The sequence below is a fragment of the Manis pentadactyla genome, chromosome 11, assembly GCF_030020395.1.
Source record: "Manis pentadactyla isolate mManPen7 chromosome 11, mManPen7.hap1, whole genome shotgun sequence".
Taxonomy (NCBI): Eukaryota; Metazoa; Chordata; class Mammalia; order Pholidota; family Manidae; genus Manis; species Manis pentadactyla.
The window spans coordinates 79,670,987-79,694,533 of record NC_080029.1 but is presented as its reverse complement, the minus strand read 5'-3'; the positions used below and the strand labels follow the sequence as shown (position 1 = coordinate 79,694,533).

The 23,547-nt window shown below is 42.0% G+C and overlaps 1 long non-coding RNA gene across 1 annotated transcript in view; it reads right to left on the bottom strand.

Moving 5' to 3' along the window:
- Positions 1-4,593: 4,593 nt before the first annotated feature.
- The window catches only part of LOC130679544 (uncharacterized), a 29,322-nt gene continuing 10,368 nt past the window's right edge, over positions 4,594-23,547 (bottom strand). Inside the window, exons 2-4 of the long non-coding RNA XR_008992550.1 lie at positions 10,070-10,157; positions 8,129-8,186; positions 4,594-4,993 (exon numbers count right to left, since the gene is read on the bottom strand). This is a non-coding gene — a long non-coding RNA (uncharacterized LOC130679544). The remainder of the gene's footprint in view (positions 4,994-8,128; positions 8,187-10,069; positions 10,158-23,547) is intronic.

Here is a 23,547-nt window from a genome sequence, read left to right as displayed (position 1 = left end):
TTAACAAAATAGATAAGCCTCTAGCCAGACTTATTAAGAGAAAAAGAGTCAACACACATCAACAGAATCAGAAACGAGAAAGGAAAAATCACGACGGACCCCACAGAAATACAAAGAATTATTAGAGAGTACTATGAAAACCTATATGCTAACGAGCTGGAAAACCTAGGAGAAATGGACAACTTCCTAGAAAAATACAACCTTCCAAGACTGACCCAGAAAGAAACAGAAAATCTAAACAGACCAATTACCAGCAATGAAATTGAAACGGTAATCAAAAAACTACCCAAGAACAAAACCCCCAGGCGACATGGATTTACCTTGGAATTTTATCAGACAGACAGAGAAGACATAATACCCATTCTTCTTAAAGTTTTCCAAAAAAACAGAAGAGGAGGGAATACTCCCAAACTCATTCTATGAAGCCAACATCACCCTAATATGAAAACCAGGCAAAGACCCCACCAAAAAAGAAAATTACAGACCAATATCCCTGATGAACGTAGATGCAAAAATACTCAACAAAATATTAGCAAACCGTATTCAAAAATACATCAAGAGGATCATACACCATGACCAACTGGGATTCATCCCAGGTATGCAAGGATGGTACAACATTCGAAAATCCATCAACATCATCCACCACATCAACAAAAAGAAAGACAAAAACCACATGATCATCTCCATAGATGCTGAAAAAGCATTCGACAAAATTCAACATCCATTCATGATAAAAACTCTCAATAAAATGGGCATAGAGGGCAAATACCTCAACATAATAAAGGCCATATATGATAAACCCACAGCTAACATCATACTGAACAGCGAGAGGCTGAAAGCTTTTCCTCTGAGATCGGGAACAAGACAGGGATGCCCACTCTCCCCACTGTTATTCAACGTGGTACTGGAGGTCCTAGCCACAGCAATCACACAAAACAAAGAAATACAAGGAATCCAGATTGGTGAAGAAGTCAAACTGTCACTATTTGCAGATGACATGATATTGTACATAAAAAACCCTAAAGAATCCACTCCAAAACTACTAGAACTTATATCGGAATTCAGCAAAGTTGCAGGATACAAAATTAACACACAGAAATCTGTAGCTTTCCTATACACTAACAATGAACTAATAGAAAGAGAAATCAGGAAAACAATTCCATTCACAATAGCATCAAAAAGAATAAAATACCTAGGAATAAACCTAACCAAGGAAGTGAAAGACCTATGCCCTGAAAACTACAAGACACTCTTATGAGAAATTAAAGAGGTCACTAACAAATGGAAACCCATCCCATGCTCCTGGCTAGGAAGAATTAATATCGTCAAAATGGCCATCCTGCCCAAAGCAATATACAGATTTGATGCAATCCCTATCAAATTACCAACATCATTCTTCAATGAACTGGAACAAATAGTTCTAAAATTCATATGGAACCGCCAAAGCCCCAAAATAGCCAAAGCAATCCTGAGAAGGAAGAATAAAGTGGGGGGGGGTGGATCTCTCTCCCCAACTTCAAGCTCTACTACAAAGCCACAGTAATCAAGACAATTTGGTGCTGGCACAAGAACAGAGCCACAGACCAGTGGAACAGAATAGAGACCCCAGAAATTAACCCAAACATTTATGGTCAATTAATATATGATAAAGGAGCCATGGACATACAATGGGGAAATGACAGTCTCTTCAACAGATGGTGCTGGCAAAACTGGACAGCTACATGTAAGAGAATGAAACTGGATCACTGTCTAACCCCATACACAAAAGTAAATTCGAAATGGATCAAAGACTTGAACGCAAGTCATGAAACCATAAAACTCTTAGAAAAAAACATAGGCAAAAATCTCTTAACATAAACATGAGTGACTTCTTCATGAACACATCTCCCTGGGCAAAGGAAACAAAAGCAAAAATGAACAAGTGGGACTATATCAAGCTGAAAAGCTTCTGTACAGCAAAGGACACTATCAATAGAACAAAAAGGTACCCTACAGTATGGGAGAATATATTCAGAAATGACAGATCTGATAAAGGATTGACATCCAAAATATATAAAGAGCTCATGCACCTCCACAAACAAAAAGCAAATAATCCAATTTAAAAATGGGCAGAGGAGCTGAACAGACAGTTCTCCAAAGAAGAAATTCAGATGGCCAACAGACACATGAAAAGATGCTCTACATCGCTAATTATCAGAGAAATGCAAATTAAAACCACAATGAGATATCACCTCACACCAGTAAGGATCGCCACCATCCAAAAGACAAACAACAACAAATGTTGGCGAGGTTGCAAAGAAAGGGGAACCCTCCTACACTGCTGGTGGGAATGCAAATTAGTTCAACCATTGTGGAAAGCCATATGGAGGTTCCTCAAAAAGCTCAAAATAGAAATACCATTTGACCCAGGAATTCCACTTCTAGGAATTTGCCCTAAGAATGCAGCACTCCAGTTTGAAAAATACAGGTGCACCCCTATGTTTATCACAGCACCATTTATAATAGCCAAGAAATGGAAGCAACCTAAATGTCCATCAGTAGATGAATGGATAAAGAAGATGTGGTACATATACACAATGGAATATTACTCAGCCATAAGGAAAAAACAGATCCTACCATTTGCAACAACATGGATGGAGCTAGGGGGTATTATGCTCAGTGAAATAAGCCAGGTGGAGAAAGACAAGTACCAAATGATTTCACTCATATGTGAAGTATAAGAACAAAGAAAAACTGAAGGAACAAAACAGCAGCAGAATCACAGAACCCAAGAATGGACTAACGGTTACCAAAGGGAAAGGGACTGGGCAGGAGGGGTGGGAAGGGAAGGATAAGGGCAGGGAAAAAGGGGGCCTTATGATTAGCATGTATAATGGGGGGGGCATAGGGAGGGATGTGCAACACAGAGAAGACAAGTAGTGAGTCTATATCATCTTACTACACTGATGGACAGTGACTGTAATGGGGTTTGTGGGGGGGGGACTTGGTGAAGGGGGGGTCTAGTAACCATAATGTTCTTCATGTAATTGTAGATTAATGATAATAAAATGAATTTTAAAAAAAATTAAAAGACTCAAGTTTCGATCATCAGGAGGTTATGAGATGGAGAATGTTTGTGTGAAGAGAAAACCAGAAATATTACCTAAAACAAAAGAAACCTGGGTTCCTCCTTTGCAAAGAGCCCTCCCTTGATCTGTTTGTCCCAAGCATAAGCCTCCCCTTATGTAATGTGGCCCTTTGAAGAGCTGGAGGGGGACTGAAAAAAAGCGGGGTAGGTGTAACAGAGGAGAAGACCGAACTGCCTGTAGAATCTTAGATTTTGTTGATGTCTGATGTGCCTGGTGCCTCCAAAGCCTGGATAAAGATATCTGAGTTCAAAATGGAAATTTGGAAAAAGATTTGTACAAGAAAATACAATAGCACCTCCCATAACATATTCCATTCCTCTCCTGGTTTTAGCTCTTAACACAGTTTGGCACATCTAATGCACTCAGTAAAGAAATTCACTAATTCAGAAATGAAAAACAGTTTCCATATCATAATGTTAGGCAAGAAAATAGATATGGATGGGGTGGAAAGAGAAAGATGCCAGGAAAGTCCACTAAAAAGACCCAAAGTTAATCAATTAAAGCTCAAAAAGCCAAGAGCAACTTCGCCTGGAATGTTTGAATATTCCCCAGATAAGGGATAGTACATCAGCATAGCCTGTGTCTTTACTGTGTTAATCATGCAGGCCCAGCTTATGTTTCACCTTTACCTATATGCTGTTTTTTTTCTCCTTCTGACCCTAATCAAGTAGTTTGTAACCTAGACAACTAATTTAGCATGCAGGCCAAGCTGTAAACAACATAGTAAAAGGCAGAAAATATTCCATCCTAAAGATTGAATTTTAATACCGAGAAAGTTAAGAAGTAAGATTCTTAACTTAGTCTTTAGCAAACAGACAATAACTCAGCCCACTTTGGGGGCTGGGCAAGCAGCTTTGTTTGATATGCTCCCAGACCAAGACTGGAGAAATCAGAGCAGGAAGTTGCTTGTGTTAATTCTAAGTATTCAAAGGCCACTTAACAGGTCTGCACCCCCAGGCCTTAGTTACATTCCTGAAGAATCCTTAAAAGAGTGACCCCTGGCCTTTCGGGGCACTCCTCTCTCTGAGGTTGCCCACACTTTCTAAGTGTGTAACCTTGTAATCTTAAACTCTTTCTCTCCAACCTATCCGGGCACCTCTCCTCACTGAGGTTGCCTGCTGTACTTTTTCTCTCTTTAAGTAACTTTAAATAAAACTTTTACTCTGCTTCACTACTGTGTCTTTGCCCTTCAATTCTTTGTTGTGGAAGGGAAAGGACTGAGGAAAATACACAACACTCCTCCAACAATAAGTAAATATTGTTTCTCATTATACACCTTTTCTCCGCTCTCCTTTCTTTCTTTCTTTCTCTATCCCTTTTTCTCACATTTCTTCTTCATTTTCTAGACAATCTCCTGGGCCGAGTGGCTGTGCTGGCCATTGAAAGGGTATCTCGCCGTGACCCTCCTTACCCCCAGAATGACTCAGGAGACATGGGCCCATGCAAGAGATTTTATTATGTGAAAGAGAAAATGTCTGCCCCCAGAGAAATGGAGCAGCAGCTCATGGGTGAGGAAGTGCATTTTTAAGGAGTAGGGGTAGGGTGTGCTCTGCATTGGTGATTGGATCTTAAGGGGTGGGCAACCATCTGGTCATTGGTGATTGGATCTTAAGGGGTGGGGGTCTTAGCATGCCAGAATTTGCCTTCATTCCCATATTTTACTTTTCTTAATTGGGCCTCTGGGGAACTGGGTGTAGAATCTCATTCTCTAACTACTTCCTGCTGGAAGGGGGTGCAGATTCTGAGGTCAGCGAGGTCATTGCTGTAGAGTTGGGGAGGGGTGGGCATCTTGAGATGATTCATGATGTCATCTAGCTGGTTTCGTTATTCTTTGTGAGAAGGCCTTGATAGCCCTGGAGGAGTAACTGGTTGACAGTATGGTTAGAAATTTTCAAAATTTGATTTTGAATGAATTTTTGGAATAGGTTAATGAAGCAGGGAAGGAAAAGGAGAAGAATAATAATAAAGGTAATAGGGGCTAGGAGGGGCAGGAGCCAATTGAAGGGATAAGGGAACGGATTGTTAGGGGAGTTTCTAGGAGTTTGGAGGCTTGTTCATGGAGGTGTTTTGCGCAATCCTAGATGAGACTGGATTTGTTGGTGTAGAAGCAGCATTGTTCTTGGAGTAGGGCACATATGCTGCCTTATGCAGCTGTAAGGAGGTCCTGTTTGGGTTGTAGAGTAGATTACTGGAGGATTTGTAGTTTGTGGAGCTGAAGGTGTAAGTGGTCCCAATGGGATGGAGGAAAATCATGAAGAATGCATTTTTGAGGTCAAGGACAGAGAAGTAAGTAGAAGAAGTGGGGATAGTGGATAATAAAGTATACGGGTTAGGGACTACTGGATGGATTGGAATAACAGCTGCACTGATAATTCTTAAATCTTAAACTAGCATATAAGAGCCATTAGGTTTTTTGATAGCCAGTATCAGGTTTTTGTAAGGGGAACTGGCTGGTCGTAGTAGCCATTTGTATAAAAGTTCCTGGATAATTGGCTGCAGGCCCAATAAACTCTTGAGGGGCAGTGGGTACTGAGGTTGAGAGGGAAAAGAGGCGGGGTCTTTAAGTCTGATAATTACTGGGGGGCAGGTGGCCATAGAGGGGTGAGGGTATCCCAGATTACAGGGTTGACCAGATGGGGTGGCAGAGGAAAAGCAGAGGGAGTTGGGTTTGCAGCGGGTTGGAGGGCCAGTAAAAGTGGGATTGAAGGCGAGTTGGGGTTGAGGCACGGTCTGGGAGCAAAAGTAGTGGAAGCTCCAAGCTTGTGTAATAGGTCTCTTCCCATAAGGGGGATGGAACAATGGAGAATCACCAAAAAGGAGTGAGAGAGGGCAATGCCTCTAAAGATGCAGTGAAGCGTGGGAGTTTGTAAAGGTTGATAAGGTGTGCCCTCTACCCTGACTATAGAGGACTGTGAGATGGAGATAGGTCCCCAAAACTCCTTCAGGACTGAGTAGGTGGCCCCAGTGTCCAAAAGGAAAGAGATGGGCCTACCTGATACCACGATGGTTACCCTGGGTTCCTGTATAGTTATGGTAGTTGTTGGGTGGAGGAGTCCTGGGCTCCCTCAATCATCAGTTGCCAGACACAGAAGGTCTATGTGTGGAGTGTTAGAGCTGGATGGCCTGGCACCTCTCGGTGTGTGAGGACAGTCAACAGCCCAGTGTCCCTCCTAATGGCACTTAGGGCATGGACCGTGGGGCTTCCAGGGATTTGGGCAGGCTCTGACCCAATGACCCGTTTGACCACATTTGAAGCATGGACCAGGAGGTCCTCCTGGCTGCTTCTTGGGAAGTGAGGATACCCAAGCACCAGTGGTTGGGATAGGTTGAAAGGCCTTAGCCAGCATTTGATATTTTTGTTTATGGATCTTCTCATCTCTTCCATTATATACTTTGAAGGCCACTGCCAGGACTTCTGCCTGAGGAGTTAAGGGTCCCTTCTCTAGACGTTTAGGTTTAGCCTTAATGTTGGGGAAACTCTGGGAGAAGAAGTAGGTCATTAATAATTGTCTCCCATCTGGGGTCTCAGGGTCTAGGTTTGTGTGTTATAAAAGAGCTTTGGTGAGGTGGTCTAGGAACATAGAGGGATTCTCATTTTTATCCTGAATAACCTCTTGGAGTTTTTCATAGTTAATGGCTTTATTGGCTGACTTCCTGAGATCCGCCACGAGGCAGGTGATGAATTGATCTCAACTGGTGACTCCCCCTGCCATGTTATAGTCTCAGTTAGGGTCTCAGTCAGGAATTGCCTCAGCACCAATTGGATGAGCTGGAGTACGGTGAACCTCACCAGCATGAGTTCTAGCCTGTTCCCTTGGGCATAAGTGTGTTGGATAGGATCATATGAATATCATGAAAGGTAAGGTCATATGACTGAGGTACTGGAACTCTTTTATGTAAGTAGCTGGGTTGGAGGTGAAAAAGTCTAATCTTTTCTCAATTTGAGTAGGCTGGAGAGAGAGAAAGGGACATGGACCCAGTCGATGCCCTCTGTACCGGCTACTTCCCATAGTGGGGCTAAGATCTGGGTTCGAGAGTGAGTGACTGGAGGGATTAGCATGGGATTGGGTGAGAGAAGGGGAACTGGTTGTGGAGGAGGAGGAGGTGCTGTGGCTCCTGCAACAGCAATAGGGGAGCTGGGAGGGTTGGGATTTTGATCTTGCAGAGAAGGAGGTTGGGGCAGGAGAGGAACTGTTGGTTCAGGGGGAGCTATAGGGGTTTGAGATCAGTAGGGAGGAGGTTCATCAGCAGGGTCAAAGTCAGAGGATGTGGTGGGAATTGGTAGGTGGTGGAGTGAAGATTTTTAGAGCAAGGAGAAGATGTTTAGGATTGCAACAGAGACAGAGAGCAGGCTTGGTTCAGAGGTAGGAGAAAGCCTGGATGGATATATGGGATCTCTTTCCATTTACCCATGCACTCACAGAAGTTGTATAAGTCATGGAGAATTTTAGGATATAAAGAGCCACTGGGAGGCCATTCAGACTGATTGTCCAAGGAATATCGTGGCCAGATCTCATTACAGTAGTGAGTAAGCTTAAAAGGTTTGAGGTCTGGAGTGAGGTGGAGGGGCTTTAGATTATTGAGTAAGCACCCCAGTGGTGAATCTGTGGGAATGGAGGGACCAGATCCCATGGTGAGAAAGAAAGAAACTGTTCAGAAGTCGCTGAGGCATCCCAGAGTGATTGAGAAGGTCATGGAGAAGACCAGACACAGTTAGGGGGTTGTCACCACCTCTACCAAGCAGTCGAGGCAAAACACCAAGGAGGCTCAGTACCTGGTACCAGGAGTTTATGAGTAGGTAAAGGGAGACCAGGCCTCAGTGAATGAGGATTCTCACCATGAGGAGGCAGAGAAGGGTCAACTATGGGGATCAACCATGACTCTGAAAGTCATGGTTGGGGGTGCCCCTGTCCAGGAGGAGCCCTTGGGGGTGCTGGACACTCAACGGTCACTTCCCAGGTTCCAAAGGGACATTTAAGCTGACCAAGAAGGGAACTTACCAAATTGAAGGCCGGTGTTGGGCAAGAAGACGAGCGACCAGGGAAATGGACAGTGAGCCTGTGGAGGAGGATCGGGCAGTGAGGGTTCCCAAAGTAGCTCAGGTTCCCAGAGGAAGAGCAAAGTCAATGGGAGAGCCTCATCTGAAGTCACGGCACCAATGAAAGGGTATCTTGCCACAACCCTCTTTACCCCAGAACAACTCAGGAGACACGGGCCCACGCAAGAGATTTTATTATCTGAAAGAGAAAATGGCTGCCCCCAGAGAGAGGGAGCAGCAGCTCATGGGTGAGGAAGAGCGTTGTTAAGGAGTAGGGTGTGTTCTGCATTGATATTGGATCTTAAGGGGTGGGCGACCATTTGGTCAGTGGTGATTGGCTCTTAAGGGATGGGGGTCTTAGTGCATCAGAATTTGCCTTCAGCCATTCCCAGTGTTTCCCAAATACAGTGACAGATCCTTCCAGAAAGTTCCCTCTTGAATCAGTCCCTGTTGCAGAGCAGTATATTAGAAATGGTATTTCTAGAAAGCATAGAGAAGTTAACAATGAACCTGTTTCCTTTTTGGGATTCCTCTCCTGAGTCTAGACTGGGAACTGCTAAATTAATTGTTGGACAACACCCTATGTGAACATGACTCATGTTCTGAGGATGTCAGGGGTCCACTCATGCCATCCCATGCAGAGACAAGCACTGCTCTGTGACGCTATGTAGCCTGGAAGTCTCTGGTGTTCCCCTGTCCTACATCTGTAGGGAGCCCTCGCTGGGCCTAGCCCAGCCAGAGTTTTACAAATCTCTGATTCCTCTGGAACCAGCTTGCTCTCTTCAACACAGGGTTTTGCAAAAGGAGATCAGACTCACCAGGCAAACCCCTGCCTTGCAGCAGAATTTTTTGTAATTGGATTAGTTTCCCCAGAGCAACAGAAGTGCTGCCCTGAGGTGAGTTAACCAACCAAGTCACAGAACAGGGAGGCCCACTGCCTTCAAGCCCATGTACCAATCCGTGGGTTTCCTCACAGTCCAGACAGGCTCTGACGACTGAGATGCAGATCAGACTCGCTGACTTAGCCCAAGAGGCTGAGGCCTCACCCGGTATCTGCCACCCAAAAGATAAATGAGCCCCAGGGAATAAGAAGAAAACAAATGCTATTGGTTCTGCCTAATTTGTTTATCAATTTTCTTTTTAGAAATAACCATAAAATTTACAATCAACTGTATCTTATGGTGGGGTGAGGGGGAGAAAGAAGGCAGGCTGTCACTGAACAACACATTAGATCAGATTGAACAGCTATCTACAGAACATTCCATCCCAAAACAGCAGGATACATATTTTTCTCGATTGTACATGGAACACTCTCCAGAATAGATCATATGCTAGGCCATAAAAAGAGCCTCAATAAATTCAAATAGATTGAAATTGTATCAAGCAGCTTCTCAGATTTCATGAAATAAATTACATGAAGTCTTCAGAGATGACAGAACCTGCTCCGGTTACTGAAGAGAGTGGCCTCCACACAATGTAGATAAGGGTGAAAAACTCCATAATATGCAACTTTCCTTAACTGACATGTGGGATGGCCCAGAGCAGCTCAGCCTACAGCAAGATAAGCCTGGTTTGCAGTCAGACTGAATGGCTTGTCTTGAGTCACTTCAAGTTATTAGCAATGATTTTCAGACTGGGAAGCACCAAAAGGGAGAAAAGGTACACAAAGCCCAAAGTGTCCTCTCTGAGTTCACAGACTTTCCACATTGTTATTGCAAAGATTTAACAGTGCATCACACTTTGTGGAGTTAGTACATATGGAAACCTGTGTACATACTTCTTAAGGTCAGTGTCCTACATACTGTTCATCTGAGTCCCATGTACTAAGTAGCAGACAGGAAATATGTCCCCCAGGTGGGCCAGACCCATTACAGGTTTCTTAGACCATAGGTAGACAAAGTACCTGGATGTGATACCATTGTCTGTCTTCAAAAACCACTGGACGCAGGCCTGACCACCTTCTAGATTATTTGAGGAGAGTAAAACATGATCTAAAGGGATAAAAGGGAGAAAAACGCAATTTAGCAGAGTGTCATATTTTGCTGTATTTTCCATTCATTTTTCTTTTGGGATAGATTTGTCATGTGGTTTAGCAATTTTGCAGAACCATCTAGTACATAAGACTGGGGAACACTGTTCCTATCTATTTCCAACTATATTTATCAGACAAAAGTTTAAGCAGCTAGTATCCTTTTTATACTGAATTGTTAGAGGTCTTTCAAAAGCCACCAAGACAGTCACCCTGTCTTTACTTCTTTTCTTTCTTACTGTAACTGATAATAAATCATTGTCTACAGTGATTTTTTTAAAAAGATAGAAAGAATAAAGGCAGGCTGGTAAGGAGGGAGGAAAAGAAAACAGTAGAATTTTTTAAAGAAATAAAAAAAAGAAAGCTGTATGAGACATGACCAAGTAAGAGACCAAGAAGAAGAAAGGAAAACTTCTATATCATCTGTCCTCTTAGTAGCCCCAGTGGAGGGAAGAGATCATGCACCGACCCTCACAGACAGCTCTGTAGCTCAGACATAGTCACTTCGGCAAACACTGAGCACCTAATACAACCAAGTACAGAGGAAAGCACTAGGGATGTGGAGATACAGTCAGGACAGCTTCTGTCATCTGCAGGGGAGCAGACAAGGACCAAAACTCCAAGACAGCTCATGTTTGAAGGGACCATTCCCCTAGTTACATACACCACAGCTGAGGTGAAACCTGAGTCTCTTCTCTCCTTCCTTTCCTGGAGCCTAGGCATTTGCAAAGCTCCTACATAGGCTTTGAATGGTCATCCCTAATCAAAGTATGTGAGACCTGGTGATTTCTCTGGAAACATTGCAAGCCTGCCCTCATTTCACAGAGCACAATGAGTGCATGGAATTTTGGATAGTGGCATTTGGGGCCAGGCTGTGATCTCAGCTGTATGAATAGAATTCTGAGGGCAACAGGCTGTGGGATTTAGTCCAGATCTTTTATTAACTGACTGTAGAATCTTGGTAGACCTGACAAATACTCATTCTTCATCTGCAGATGTGGGGTTTGAACTGATTGGCCAGTGTGTCTGTGAACATTTGGTTCACATTCATGATTAAGTGAAATAAAATAATTTTATATGCATGGTGCATTTTTTTGGTATCATTAATCTACAATTACATGAGCAACGTTATGTTTATTAGAGTCCCCCCATTGTCAAATTCCCGCAACATACCCCATTACAGTCACTGCCCATCAGTGTAGTAAGATGCTATAGAATCACTACTTGTCTTCTCTGTGTACAACCCTCCCCGTGCCCTGCCCCGTATTATGTCTTCTAATAGTAATGCCCCCTTTTTTTCCCCTTATCCCTCCCTTCCCACACATCCTCTCCAGTCCCTTTCCCTTCAGTAACTGTTAGTCTATTCTTGGGTTCTGTGAGTCTGCTGCTGTTTTGTTCCTTCAGTTTTTCTTTGTTGTTATACTCCACATATGAGTGAAATCATTTGGTACTTGTCTTTCTCTGCCTGGCTTATTTCACTGAGCATAATACCCTCTAGCTCCATCCATGTTGCAAATGGTAGGATTTGTTTTCTTCTTATGGCTGAATAATATTCCATTGTGTATATGTACCACATCTTCTTTATCTATTCATCTACTGATGGACACTTAGGTTGCTTCCATTTCTTGGCTATTGTAAATAGTGCTGCAATAAACATAGGGGTGCATATGTCTTTTTCAAACTGGGCTGCTGCATTCTTAGGGTAAATTCCTAGGAGTGGAATTCCTGGGGAAAATGGTATTTCTATTTTTAGTTTTATGAGGAACCTCCATAGTGCTTTCCACAATGGTTGAACTAATTTACATTCCCACCAGCAGTGTAGGAGGGTTCCCCTTTCTCCACATCCTCACCAACATTTGTTATTGTCTGTCTTTTGGATGGTAGCCATCCTTACTGGTGTGAGGTGATATTATTGTGGTTTTAATTTGCATTTCTCTGATGACAAGCGATGTGGAGCATCTTTACATGTACCTGTTGGCCATCTGAATTTCTTCTTTGGAGAAGTGTCTGTTCAGCTTTGCCCATTTTTTAATTGGATTATTTGCTTTTTGTTTGTTGAGGTGTGTGAGCTCTTTATATATTTTGGATGTCAACCCTTTATTGGATATATCATTTATGAATATATTCTCTCATACTGTAGGATGTCTTTTTGGTCTATTGATGGTGTCTTTTGCTATACAGAAGCTTTTCAGCTTGATATAGTTCCACTTGTTCATTCATTTATGTTCATTTTTGCTTTTGTTTTCCTTGCCTGGGAGATATGTTCATGAAGAAGTTGCTCATGTTTATGTCCAAGAGATTTTTGCCTATGTTTTTTTCTAAGAGTTTTATGGTTTCATGACTTGCGTTCAAGTCTTTGATCCATTTCGAATTTACTTTTGTGTATGGGGTTAGACAGTGATCCAGTTTCATTCTCTTACATGTAGCTGTCCAGTTTTGCCAGCACCATCTGTTGAAGAGACTGTCATTTCCCCATTGTATGTCCATGGCTCCTTTATCATATATTAATTGACCATAAATGTTTGGGTTAATTTCTGGGGTCTCTATTCTGTTCCACTGGTCTGTGGCTCTGTTCTTGTGCCAGTACCAAATTGTCTTGATTACTGTGGCTTTGTAGTAGAGCTTGAAGTTGGGGAGCGAGATCCACCCCCCCCCACTTTATTCTTCCTTCTCAGGATTGCTTTGGCTATTTTGGGGCTTTGGCGGTTCCATATGAATTTTAGAACTATTTGTTCCAGTTCATTGAAGAATGCTGTTGGTATTTTGACAGGGATTGCATTGACTCTGTAGATTGCTTTAGGCAGGATGGCCATCTTGACAATATCAATTCTTCCTAGAAAAGAGCATGGGATGAGTTTCCATTTGTTAGTGTCCTCTTTAATTTCTCTTAAGAGTATCTTATAGTTTTCAGGTTATAGGTCTTTCACTTCCTTGGTTAGGTTTATTCCTAGGTATTTTATTCTTTTTGATGCAATTGTGATGGAATTGTTTTCCTGGTTTCTCTTTCTGCTAGGTCATCATTAGTGTACAGGAAAGCAACAGATTTCTGTGCATTAATTTTGTATCCTGCAACTTTGCTGAATTCAGATTTTAGTTCTGGTAGTTTTGGAGTGGATTCTTTAGGGTTTTTTATGTACAATATCATGTCATCTGCAAATAGTGACCATTTGACTTCTTCTTTACCAATCTGGATGCCTTGTACTTCTTTGTTTTGTCTGATTGCCATGGCTAGGACCTCCAGCACTATTTTGAATAACAGTGGGGAGAGTGGGCATCCCTGTCTTGTTCTGATCTTAGGTGAAAATCTTTCAGCCTCTCTCTGTTCAGTGTGATGTTGGCTGTGGGTTTGTCATATATGGCCTTTATTGTGTTGAGGTACTTGCCCTCTATAACCATTTTGTTGAGTTTTTATCATGAATGGATGTCGAATTTTGTGGAATGCTTTTTCAGCATCTATGGAGGTGATCATGTAATTTTTGTCCTTCTTTTTGTTGAAGTGGTGGATGATGTTGATGGATTTTTGAATGCATGGTGCATTTTTAACTTAAGTCTACATATAAGACTTAAGTATGTATCTTCTGTGTGTTCTCTTTCTCTGGAGTACCTTGACTAGTAAGAGCCCCATCTTAATGATCAGCTGGCCTCTTTCAAATGTACCTCTAACTTTTCTTGTTCCACATTCAATAGCCTTTCATAGATCCTCTTCATCACCTAGGCTTAGCTACTGCTAATAAAATAAATATAAATAAATATTCTTGTGGTGAGTTGTATTCAAGCTATTAATGAAAAGATTACAAATCAAACCATCTGAGAAAGCACTCATTAAAGAATTATCTTTAAATAATGACTTTGTTCATTAGTTTCACCAATATTTATTTTTCACCTACTATGGACAATGTATTCTGCTAGGTGTTCAAGACATAAATATTAGACTATCTAACAAAGCCTAACCCACTACATTTTGAAACAAGAAAAGAAGTTAAACCTCTCCCTGTGTGTTGCCCTCTAACTAGACCTTTCTGAGTTTCAGGAATTTCATCTAGAATCCCCTAGAAACTACAGATAAGGTATTCGATACCCCTGGTAGTTTCAAAGCACACAGCCTCCAGGACACCAGCAAGTCTGCCCACAAGCCACCGATTCCATCAAGCTCCCTTTTAAAATGCTCTCAATCAAAAATGGTCTTGGGATGCTAGTCCACTATCTTCCCAGGTAGCTGGCTTCATGAATAAAGCAATCTTTCATTTTCACTAACAATTGTCTTTCAAGTTTTGGCCTTTCAAGCCATGAGCAGCCAAACTTGGCTTCAGAACTGGGCTTTGGCCCAATAAAATAAAAATAAGAGATATTGCCCCTGCCCTCACAGAATTCACAGTTTTGATAATATAGATATGTATTTATCTAGAAATATCTAGGTATCAAGAAAAGGGTGCTAACTTCTATGTGCAGTGACATTACCGGGTTTTCATTACAAGGAAAACATTCTGCTGGTCATGTCGTTTTAGTCTGAAAGATAATATCATCCCAGGATACCTTGGGGCCAGTGACACACAGGTGCATTTGGAAGATCCTATGTTGTCAACTCACAGCTCTCCACACCAAACACTGTGCAGAAGCTTCAGTACACCATATCCTAGCAATACTGATAATGCCTGGGAGTGAGCCTATCAAAAGCTAAATATACAGGTTGGTTGTGGAGACTGCTCCAGGGTATACATTCCAGTTTGTTTATAGCAGTAAAAGATTGGAACAAACTCTACACCTTTAAATAAAGGACTGGTTAAAGAAATGGTCCAGCACATTCCCAGTCATATTTCATGTGTCTAGATTTGTTCAAGGAACTGAGGTGTAGGGAGCTGTGGCACAAAGAAAGGCTCACATCCCCCTCCTTTTAGATCTAGTTATAGTATAGAGACCTCATGTTATCCCAAAGGATCTTTGACCCTCCCCTAAATGCGCTTCCCTAATTGCTGTGATGTACATTTGTAAAGTACTTTAGGGATTACGAAGCTATTTTTTCCACCTGATTCTCACCTGAACCTTATCAGCTAAGGCAAATATTTTTATAATCCTATTTTATAAAGAGATAAGTGATTCTCAGAAAGTTGCAATGACCTGCCCAAAGTCAGACAGCTAATAAGTGAGAAGCAGCCTATAATAATCGTGAGGACTTCAAATTAAATAAAGTCCCTCACCATCAGAAACCTGCTTCTATGCTGCAAACTAACAAAGCCTCACCAGGCTTTTCTTTCTCTTGCACTCACTTCACTTAATTTATCACTTCCTCACTCGGGCCCTGACCCACTCGTCTCACCGCAGATATCCCTGCCCTGCAGTATGAATCATCACACTCACAGTATTGACCCAGTGCCTGTGGCCCCCTTTAGTAGGCTTAGGGCTGAGTATCCTGCAGAGTTAGAGCTGGGGATTCTGTGGCTGGACAGGTGTTGAGGGTTTCTCCTTCCAAAGTATATTGTTACAGTGCCCAGCTGTAGGGAGGTACTGGGTACAGTATGGCTGAGTACGGGGACTGCCCGATTATCTCCAGGGAGGTAAGTTGAGACTTTCAGTTCTGACATGCAAATAGGGCTTCAAACAATATGTGGGGAGAATGCATAGCAGAAGCCGTATGGTCCTTGGGAAAATCAACACATGCATGGCCTGGAGGGTGGAGTAAAGCAAATTGAAGGCAGCCTCCACTCCTGGGCTCCCCTAAATTATTTCACAACCACAGATTCCTAGTAAGGAAGGGGCCTTTCATAGTCAGCTGGAAGGAAGGGAGGAAGGTTTGAGCAGCCCTCAGGTTGGGGGTTTGAGGAGAGAGCCGGAACTGAGGTCTGAGGCAGAGAACCAGTGCTGATAATATGCACACCTTCCTCTTTAACACCCTCCAAGCCTCCATGAAGAGAAACCCTGAAATTCAAGTAGTCTTCTTCCACCACAAGAGCCAGGGCTCAGGCTCAAGATTTTCCGGTACAGTCCACACTCTGGAATGGCTCTCCAAATGCCGCACCAGCCTTATGCACTGCAGCCTACGTCACCTCCTGGGGCTGGCCACACTCTGTTTTCCGTTAATTGGGGCTTCCAGTGTGACCACTCAGCCTTCCTGGCCTCCTTCCTCCTCTGTTCAGGGCTTCCCTGAAATTCAAACCCCACTCTGATTGGCCACAGACCCTTATACAGGAATCATTGTGCCTCATCTGGAAAACTGAGGTAAAATGATATATATTCACTTATGACGCATGGTGCACAGCACATGCTAAGTAAATCTTTACTGAGTGAAATGGGGCCACCCTAGTTAAAGGAAAATGCCTACATCTTTAAATAAACCAGGCGTCCCACCCATCTAGCCCCTCACAGCACAGCAGGACAATGACAGGGTTTTTCCTATTTGCAGAGCTCTCTAGGGTCTCCCAGAGCCCTGTTCTAGTGTCCACGTGGCTCACTACTAGGAACTGTTTTCTCATGTGTTAACTTACCTGAATGCCTTTGGAACAAATGAGGTCACAAACTGTGACCTCATTCAGCTTTTTGTGTTTTTGAAGATGAAATGTAAAAACAATGTTGACTCTTCTTAGCGTTCCAAAACGTTTCCTTTCCCAAGGCCTCTCTTTAAACTTTTCCTTTAGGTTGTAAGTCCCAAGCTCTCAGTCATGTCTGCTGACCTCCTCTGGCTCTTCTAAAGGGTCCTCCCAGTTCACTCTTGGCAATGCTGGTGAACAGGAATAAGTGCGTTCCTCTCTGGAGACAATTAGGGTATGTCTCCATCACTTCCTCTTATGCTGTGGCCTAATTCTCCCCTCTGCCAAGGCACCAGGAGCACCTTGCCAGATGGAGAAGCCATGGAAAAGGGATAAGATCATGCAGGTACTGCCTGTCCTGTGCCTGTGGCTCCAGTTGCCAGTCGCTCCAACCTGAGAAGTCATCTCTGCTTTCTGTTAGTGGCTCAGGAATCATGTCCTGTGTGGTGCTAAAGTGATGCAGGGAGAGCAGCTCATGCTTGCCACGGGCTACCACAGGAGAGGTTGTGGCCAAGGTGGCATGATTTGCCTATGTCTATCCCAGGGAAGGGAAGAGAAAGGATGAACATGTACCACTGGACAGAAAATAAAAACCAATGTCAAGGGAAAGAAACTATGTATGAAAACTATTTCTGAAGTCAGACTGGAGAACGGTTAAATAACTTCCTGAAACCCCTATCAGGTCTGTCCTCTAGCCGTGCTGAACCATGGACGGCCACCTCTAGGTCTTACTCTGGCTCTGCCCAGTATCTCCTTCACCACTTCATCTTCTAGGAAAATTATGATTTCTCCTTCCAGACTCAGTTTGGTATCATCTCCTGCAGGAAACCTTCTGAGTCCCCTGCCACATGCTCCTCAGACCTGCAGTTAGACCCCCTTCCCCACTCACCTTTGTGTTACTATTAACTGATTATATATGTTTCCACCAGCAACCTGTCAGTTCCTGAAGGGCACAGTCTACAACATCAATCTCTGATGTCTCTGCCTAGAATGTTATCTGTCATAAAGAAGGGTGTTTATAAACGTTTTCAGAATAACACAATTGGGATCAATGTATCAAAGGATATGAGCAGCCTTTTGGCTCTTGATATATTGCAAAATGCCCTCCTATTTTCAGAGCTCTCTGGAGTCTCCCAGATCTCTAAAAAGGTTACACCTCTTTACAATGCCACCTGATAGGCAGAGTTTAGGTTTCACGGCAATCTTGCTATTTTATTAGGAGAAATTGTGTCCCAATGTTTTAACATGTATTTCTTTACTAGTGAAATTAAGTAGTTTCCCCTATGTCCATTTCACTAATCATAATCCTCTCCAGTGAATTGTCTCTTTAAATCCCAGTGATCGTTTTTCTGACAGCTTGCCAAGACTTAAGTCAAATTTCTTTCTCCTCCTGAGCAAGGAGCCATGGGCCCAGTCTCATAGTTGAAGGAGGACTTTTTTCCTGAATTATGTAGATCCATATCAATGTAACCTGAGTTTGCTATAAGGTCTAAGGCCTGTAAGAGTTTCCATATTACATAGTCTATTTTCTTGTTGGAGCTACAGATAAGAATAGTCTGCCAGTTTGGGGTAGATACCTAAAATTTATAGAAAAGTGTTAAGTCCATAAAAATGATCCTCCCTTCCTATCCCTTGAAGTTTACCAAGTCTGTTCTCTAGAGCATCCCCGTTAAACCACTAGATGGAGAAGGAAAGAAGCAGTAGGAGGCAAGTGGGGTTGACAGAGCACAGCTCTAAGACATGTACACACAGAGAACTTCTTGGCCAGCTTTGCAGTCAGTTGGTTAAATTGTCATGACAAAAATCTGAAGGACAAAGTCTTTTTCTCCAAAGAGTGTAGTCTGAGCTCCTCTTCTATCCCTATACCTCCCTCGTATGGACCTCACTTATTTCATCTGATGGACAGATATGTAAAGAACACATATTATTTTACCACCACGACAATGACTTTTCCCAGTATATACTAGATAGCATTAGGGAAAATTTATGGATACTATTTCATATCACACGGTTTGACTTGACATAGTTTCAACCACCATTCATGAAGGCTTTGGGTCCTGTTCCAATTCATTTCAAAGTTCACATGTACTGCCAGACCCCATTTTAAACCAGAGCTATCTATCCCTGGATCTCTGAAGAAGTAAGGTTTTTTTCAGTCTGAACTCCAGATGCAGCATTCAGGGCCAAGAAGAAACTTACCCCCCTTTTGCCCATACTGAGCCAACCCAAGAGTTTGTCTGTATTTTGTTGGGAGAACACATCTAAACTAATCTCTTCATGCCCAACCATTCTAAACTTTTCCTGCCCTGAAAGCTTTCTCCCCCTTATCTGTACTGTAATGAAACTCTTCTTTTCTTAAAATTCACCAACTGTAGGGCATCCAGAAAGATGCAACACATCTTTCAGGCACTCATCTCATTCACTGAAAACACATTTCATTAAATACTTAGTAGGAATCTACTATGACTTTGCACCTGATTTTGCCTAATGCTGTAGATACAGCCAGAATTACCCTTAGGCCTGGGAAAAAGGGGTCCCTCCCCTGGGCCTCAGATTTAAGAAAGCCCCACATGTAACTAAAGCAAACAGAAAAAGTAATAAATTTATTAAATAATGCAGAGGTCCCTCTGTAACTTGAGATCCAGTACAAGCCACAACCCTAAGCCTCTGCTTTCATGACTGACACAGCTCTAATACAAATGAAACACTTTTTTACATCTCTCGCCCAAGATCCTTATAAGGTAACAATATCGAACAAGACTGCTTGAGGATTGTACCACATATCTCTTTTCATCTTTCCCTTCATGCTCCAATGTCCAGTTCTGGAGATACTCACAAATTAGCACAATATTCCCAACAGTTGGCATTGCAGCTGAGACACATTTTGCAAAATTCAACTCTGTCTTTACTTCTAAATTTGTATATAGTAGGTTAGGATAACGTGTGAAACTTCATAATAATACTTTACAACATTTTATGGGTCTCAATATTGCTTTAAGTAGTGATAAAATCACAAAATAAGTTATAGAAATTTATATAATAAATTAAAATAATCCAAAAATCTACTGTGATAATCCTAATTTAACATATGCAACCCCATTGCAATATTAGAACATGATTCCAAATCTTAATATTAATAACTATATTGACAATACCAGTTGCTATAACCTTAAGAGAGCAAAATATCTTCACACTGAAATTAATTTGTTATAAACTATCTAATACCTACAATGATTCAAGAAAGATTGGCTAATTTGAAATCCATGGCTGTTAGAAGAACATAAAAATATGTGAAAATCCAGAATAACAACACAGTGATTTTGCAAAAAATGAAGGCAAAAAAAACACAGTTTCAGCTGTGCCTTTAGAAGGCCAATCTGCCTTCCTCCCTTCAAACAGAAGACATCCAGGATACCTTCGATTCTCTACTACTTTCAACTGGAGTGATCTTGCCACAACTTTGAAACAGTGAATAGGAAGGAACAAGATTACCAGACATTACATGTAAGTGTAGATTAATGATACCAAATAAAAAGGCAGTTCCTGTGTGGTGACCTCCAATGAGTTCTACACAAGGGTAGAAAGGGCATATAAAAGTATAGGCAAAGGGCCTGTTTGTGTTTATACAGAGGATCAAAGTCTAATTTGGCTACCCCAAAAATCAACTAAGATACGATATGAAAAAGAACTTCCAACATCAGCACTCTCTGGAAGACTCATGCCAGAAGATGATCATCAAAACACCCCAACAAAGATCCACGCACTGCTGCAGGTGTAGATGCACTCATCCCACCAGTTCCTGGACTTGCCATGGGAATGAAGAAGGAGATATCTAAGCTGGCCTGTGCATACAGTAAAACAACAAATTTGACTGGATCTATACTGTTGGAACTCAACCAAGAAGTAGGAGAAGTGCAAATTGTAGCACTCCAAAATCTTACAACTACAGACTATTTACTGTTAAAAGAACATATGGGATGTGAACAGTCCCCAGGAATGAGCTGTTTTAATTTGTCTGACTTCTCTCAGACTGTTCAAGTTCAGTTGGACAATATCCACCATATCATAGATAAGTTTTCACAAATGCCTAAGGTGCCTAACTGGTTTTCTTGGTTTCACTGGAGATGGCTGGTAATTACAGGTATGCTTTGGTTATGTAACTATACTCCTATTATGTTAATGTGTATGTGCAATTTAATTGGTAGTTTAAAACCTATACATGCTGAAGTTACTCTACAAGAAGATATGTCAAAGAAATAATCAATCTTCCTATGTTTTCTTCCGCCTGCTACTTCTATAGCTTTTCTTCTTCCTTCCTAATTACAACTCTTAAATAGAATTCATGCCTCATATCAAATTTACCGAGTATCATAATTCTCCCAAGTGGTAAAGATACCTCAAGACAAATGCTGGGCATTAATATGCAAAGAAGTAAAAAGCTAACCTTTTCAAACAATAAGGCTTCTCTCTCACTTACCAAGTTTACATTTCCCTGTATGGCCCCGGAAGATGACTGGTTAGCCAGAGACGGGTAAGATTCCTCAAGGGAGGAACAACCTAAGACAGGCACAGTCGCAGGGGGGCCATCAGGTGAGAAATTGGGGATCAACAGAGGTGAGGCTTAGAACCTCACCCCCCCTGTTCTGAGAGAAATCTTCTGCATACTTGGATGTTTTATTGCCCTTGTCTAGCTTGGATTAACACATAGTCTACAGGCACACACCTGATCATCTACATTTGCTCTCTTACAACACTAAACTATGTTTTCTACCTTTATCTTGCATCTACCTACCACTTCAGCATTTTATTAAAAATAATAATAATAAAGAGAGAAATGTGGTATCCACATATAAATCAAGTATAAAAATCAAATGAGTATTCATATTTGAACTGACTGTTTATAGTTCATAATGCATGAGCAAAACCGAAAGTTTCTGTGGTGACTGCCCTTGTACTGTTCACCATGTAAGAACTTATTCACTATGTAAGAATTTGTTCTCCATGTAAGAACTTGTTCGTTATGCTTCAGAAGATTGGAGACTGACAAAAATTAGGCTTGGGGTGGATTAATGATTGTGCATTGAGCATTGACTCCCCTATACAGAATTTTATTGTTGTTAACAACCATTTGATCAATAAATATGAGAGATGCCCTCTCAAAAAAAAAAAAAGTACACACTTCCAATTGTAAAATAAATAAGTAACCGGGATGTAATGTATAGCATAAGGAATATAGTCAAAATATTGTAACAACTTGGTATGGTGATAGCTGGTACCTAGAATTATCATGTATATAAATGTTGAATCGCTGTGCTGTACACCTGAAACTAATGTAATACTGTGTGTCAACTACCCTTCAATAAAAAATAATTATCAAAAAAAAAAGAAACAGATTACCAGACATTACAGAGCTCTTTCCAGCACAGAGTATTTGATGACTATGGGAAGGAGGCTTGAGGAGAGGTACATTTGACTCCAGCCCTTCATATGTGTCTGAGGCACTGATGCTATCAGCATCTGAGGGAAATGAGCAGATGTTGGCAGATGTGAAGCATTTCAAGATTTCAAAATTTCAAGATTTCAAGTCCACATTGCCCCTCCCTTCCCCAAATCCCATCAGTTCCCCTTTAGCCACCATTGCATTCAGCCCTCAGCACTTTCTTTCCTCCTCATGACCATGCCTTTCTCTTTCCCAACACCCTAACGACCTGGACAGCGATGTGGTTCAAACCATATCATATCATGAGCTGGAACAGAACTAGAGAATGGCTCCCTAGAGAGAACAGCAGGATCAGAACCTGGTTCAAACCACATCATATCAAGAGCTGGAACAGAGCTAGAGAATGGCTCCCTAGAGAGAATAACAGGATCAGAACAAGGAAACAATCTCAATCATTTTCAAAACCTATGAATCCCCAGCAAGGAGCCAAAGAGGGCTATAAGGGAGCAGAAGACCAATGTGATTTTAAATGAGATTGAAACGAGGAAGGATTGAGAGAGAACAGGCGTGAGAACCGAGCGCAGGAGGGAGAGCTGAGATAACTGGGCCATGGTGACTAGAAGCCAGAATCAGGAGGGACTTAGGAAGAGAAATGGAAACTGGGGCACGTTAGGAAGAAGCATGACAACCACAGGGGGCAATGCGTCCCTATGGGCTAGCTTGCAATGTCCAGAGCCAACAAAGTAGGGAGGCCAGGCACAGAAGGCAAACCGTTTCTCCTCTGCTCCTAGGAGGGAGCAGCTCCCTTTCTCTCTATCAAACTCTTCAGTTTCTTATGCAGGGACACCTGTAGGAGAGAGACCCACATAGTCACCTCCCAGTTCATTCACCAACTCCATGACAGGTACATACTGTTAGGGAGGAAATTTTTCCTCTATTTTTCAATGTTCTTCTACCTGGTCTAACTGACATCAGACAGATCAACAGGAGAAACTTTAATTATGTATGTGCAGGGAATTCACACCCACTAGAGATTCCAAAATAATCAAGGCAAATGAGGTATATATGTCATCCTCAACTAAGGAGAAGAGGGTAAGGATCTGAGACTTCAAAGGGAAGGAAAGCAATTCACAGGAAGACAAAGAGTAAAAGTTAAGGTTTTTGGGCCACACAGGAACAAAAGGGCATAGAGAGGAATGTTAGCAGATTTTGCTAAACTTCTCCCTGTCTACCACCACTAGTTCATATTATAATGTAGTTATCTATGATGATAGCTCTCTTCCTGGAGCAAGTCCTCTATCTAAATTCTTTCAACACCTGGGGGAAGGCCAAAGCTTCTTGCTGATGTTTTGGGTCTTGATTGTTTTTAGCTCAACATAATCTAGATGCCA